The following is a 4,764-nucleotide window of genomic DNA, read 5'->3' on the forward strand; positions in this document are numbered from 1 at the left end:
TAGAAACATACCCATCGGGAAATTTGACAGACGATACAAACTTTAGAAACTCTTTTTTGTCATTCGGTTTCATAGAAAAGAATGCAAGATCCCTTCTAGCTTTATCACTGTCCCTATTCATCCATAAACCCCTTCGTATGCCCATTCTTTCCAAATCAAGGCGAGCTTTGATCGTGTCCTTCGTCTTCCCCTCGATATCTAGAATCGTGCCCACCAATGTGTCGAATACATTTTTCTCAACATGCATCACATCTAGATTGTGCCTCAATTTCAGTTTCGACCAATATGGGAGCTCAAAAAACATAGGCTTGTGCGTCCAGTTCAAATGTGTAGAAGGTCTGGTCCGACTAACTGTTTTTCCGAACGGAGCAAAATCCAAGCGGTTCAGCTGTTCCAAGATCTCATCACCGGACCATTCTCTAGGTCTGAGGCGACGCTCTGTGTTCCCGTCGAACTCTTTATCTTTTTTCCGCCACTCGTGGTCCCATGGCAACCATCTCCGATGACCAAGGTAACAAACTTTTCCCGCGTGCCAACCCGAAGTTACATCTTCCTTGCATACAGGACATGCCATATAACCCTTTGTGCTCCACCCAGAAACCATTGCATATGCTGGGAAATCATTCACAGTCCACATAACTGCTGCCCGCAAAGTGAACATCCTCCCAGTTGATTTATCGTGCGTGCGAACACCGTTTGTCCATAAATCCTTCAGCTCATCAACCAGAGGCCTTAAGTACACATCAATTGACCTGCCAGGATCCTCAGTTATCAAAACAGTCATCATCATGTATTCTTTTTTCATGCATTTCCAAGGCGGCAAATTATATGGGAATGCGAAAATCGGCCAAGTGCTGTGGTGTTGGTTTAGAACCCCATATGGATTGAATCCGTCAGTGGCAAGTCCCAATCTAACATTTCGGGGATCAGCAGTAAACTCGGGGAACGTTCGATCGAACTCTTTCCATGCCTCCCCATCTGCAGGATGCCGCATCACATCATCGTCTACCCGTTTTTCCTTATGCCATCTCATATCTGTGGCAGTATGCGTCGACATATACAATCTCTGCAACCTAGGTTTAAGGGGCAGATAACGCATCACTTTTTGTGGTATCTTAGTCGTTCTATTATGGGATGTCATTTTGAACCTCGACTCATTGCATATAGGGCATGTATCCAACGTTTCATGCTCTTTGTAGAATAACATGCAATTGTTTTTGCAAGCGTGGATTTTTTCATAACCCAATCCAAGACCATGCAACACCTTATGTGCATGTTTATGGTCTTTCGGCAAACAATTGTCCGTCGGAAGCATTCTCTTGAAAACCCCCAAAAAGTAATCGAAACACAAGTTCGACATACGATACTTTATTTTTCCGTGCATTAGCTCCACAATGGCAGTGAGAACGGAAAAGCTCTCGCACCCCGGGTATAACTCTTGGTTGGCATTTTTTAACAGTTTTTCATACTGTTCAAACTCCGCATTGTCTATTGGTGTAGGCACGTCATCTTCCCCTTCCTGATTGATGTTGGTCGATGCGAATGGAAAATCATCCTGTATAATACCCATGACTTGATCATTAGGATCCACAATAGGTTCAACATTGTCCACTCTTGGGGCATTTGAAGTCGAAGCATGGTCTACTTGTTCGCCGTGAAGGTTCCAAATGCTATATGTTTCAATCATTCCATTCCTTACTAAATGAAATCCAACATTTTCAATTGTCTCAAACAACGTGTTGTTACACCTCCTACAAGGACAACGGATTCTAGTTACACCCGGGTTGTGTCTACGTGCAAACTCAATAAAATCCTCGATTCCATCCAAGTATTCGTCTGCGCATCTATTCGGGTTCTGTATCCACCTTCTGCTCATAATTCCTGAAACCACAATCGCGACACAACAATCACAACAACTTCATACGAAGTTATAATGTCACCTTATGCCTCCGGTAAGGGCCCTATCCCATTCGGGAATGCATAGTCCTGTCACGTAACCTACGGCTACATGAGATTAGATTTCGGCGTGGATTAATTTCGGCAGCATCTCGACACAGTTCTTGAAGTGGGCATAGGTATAAATACCTACGTACCACCCGAAGAACGTACCGAGATGACACCAAAATCTCCACAATCGAAACCTAATCTTGTAGCCGAAGATTATGTGACAACACTATGCATTACCAAACTGTCCAAATAATGGGACAATTCAAGAATTAATTGGACCGCAGTCATGCCTTACGCATCCATCCACGAAATCCAACTAATCTCGAACGGGAAACTACGTGTTACTAAACATAAAAATAAAAGTACGAAGTTAATTTCAATTAACTTCGTACATCACAACACATTGTGTTACGTCACGCACAATTTCACAACATTATAAACATATAACTTCACAAAAAAATTACAAACATAACAAACAAACTTTTACAATAACATACCTTCTCAATCGTTCTCCACCAATCACTAATCACAAATATCCCTAACGAGAACAAAATTAATAGCATTAGTACGAATTTACATTAATACATTTAAACTAACGACAAAAAATACATACCCAATAAACGTACTAAATTCACAGTAGAGCAGCGGCAGGGGGAGTGAGAGAGAGGCAGAATGCAATTTTTGCATTCTGCCTCTGCAATGGCAGATACTAATATGAAGAAGTAGGACTTTGCGTGACGAACAAGATAATTCGTCGCGCAAAACGCCGTCGAGAAAACAAACTTTTCCGTCGCACAAAACAACATTTCCGTCGCGCAATTACGTGTCGACATCTGCTTTTTTGCGCGACGAACAAAATTATTCGTCGCACAAACTCCCGTCGCGCAAATACTATTTTGCGTCGAGCAAATAATATTATTTCGTCGCGCAAGAACGCACCGCTATTAAACTTTACGCGACAAAGGTACTTTCGTCGCGCAAAAAAAAATTTATCCACCCTGCATTTTGGCGCCAAAAATAAGTTTCCCTCGTTTTCTTACGCGACGGTACATTTGTTCGTCGCGCTAAGTTGTCTTTTGAGACGAAAACTCTCGTCGCGCAAAGTTTTTTTACTGCCATAAAAGGAGCCAATTTTCTGTCCATCTTTACGCGATGACTATTAAGAATTGTCGCGCAATATTATCATGCGCGACGATTTTTATCGTCGCGCAAGATTTTGGCGCCAACCAAATAAACGGGTTTTTATTCACCACCTTTGCGCGACGAAATTTATTTACGTCGCGCATAGACTGTTTGGGCGACGAAACTATTTGTCGCGCTAGTTGTCTGTTGTATGCGCAACGGAATTTTTTTTTCGTCGCAACATTGCTTCTTGCGCGACGAAAGTATGTTCGTCGCGCAAATAGTAAATCGTAGTAGTGACAAGCAGCTGTTCATTTTCCAAAATCATAACTTTATGAACCACTGCTTTTGTATTCAGCTCCAAAACACAAAATCATTGAGGCCCATTCTAAATTGGAACACAAAATCATTCAGGACCATTCATACAATAAAACTAGAAAATACTGAAATGAGCAATCAACATAAGAATAAACGGTGAAAATACGTACATTAGAGGCGTCACTGATGAGCTCACAGAGAAAGATCTCCTTGTTGCTGTAAAAGGTGTTGATGATCAAACGCAGAAGCTGGCTGCTCTCATGGATCAGGACCTGAGTCCACCTTCTGAGTTGTAAAACGACTTTATCGAGTTCAGCGTATCCCGCTCTTCAAAGAAGAGCTTTTTCAATGGCAGCCGTAGAGAGGAAGAGGAAGCGGCAGCCCCTTTGGCTATGGAAAAATCATCGTCGTCGGCATTTGTGAACAAGAGATTCGGATTGAAAATTGGGAACACATGACGGATCTGGCCATTTTGGAATATATCATCAGTGGAAATCGTCTTCATCTTCTTTCTTCTCGCAATCACTATCGGCGTCGGCTTCGTCCGGCAATTGACACCTCAAATTTACAGAGTCGCCACAGAACTCCGTGAGCTTAACCATAACCTGTATTCATATCGAAAAAAAAATAGACATTAGCACCAAATTCAACGAGGGAACTGAAATCAAGTAGAAATTCAAGTAAATTAAGCGAAAATCAAACGGAAAATAATGAATTGAAGCAAATGGAACAAACCTGCAAAGGAAATGGAGGCATTGACAGCGAGAACACGTGGGAGGCCACCTATGTAATGGAGATTGTCGTCGGTCTTGTGTTGGTCCATGGCTTTGAGACTGTTTGGTTTACTTTGAAGGCATAGAGAGGGAAGAAGGGAAAGAGCAGAGGAGAGATGGTGGTTTGAAGTAGGAGAGAGGCTTGAGGCTTTAAACCTGAGGGAGGCTTCAAATGAGATCCAAAACTAATTTAATTCTAGAAAGGGTAATAAAGATATTTCATCTTATTAATTAAATTAAAAAATATATAGTTGTTGATTTTTGGGTTTATTTTGGGTGTGTTTCTATGTTTTAAATAGTGTAGGGTATATTTATAGTTTCATATCTAGGAATGGGTGTTTCACTAATTTTGTATTCCTATTTTTCTTTTGTTTGCAGGTGACTGATGATACTGCAAAAGTTAGTATAAGTTGTTCTATTACAATGCAATCCCTTGGTTAATTACAAACCGGTCAATCCTTCCTACTTTGGTTATTGGAGAAAAAGTGTACACTTATTGTTGTTCAATAAAAGGTTTTAGCTAACAATTTGAAAGTTGAGATTATTTTCGAGTGACTAGATGATATATAATATTGTACTAATTGTTTACTGCGTTGAATTATGG

Source organism: Prunus dulcis, chromosome 2 (assembly GCF_902201215.1).
Source record: "Prunus dulcis chromosome 2, ALMONDv2, whole genome shotgun sequence".
Taxonomy (NCBI): Eukaryota; Viridiplantae; Streptophyta; class Magnoliopsida; order Rosales; family Rosaceae; genus Prunus; species Prunus dulcis.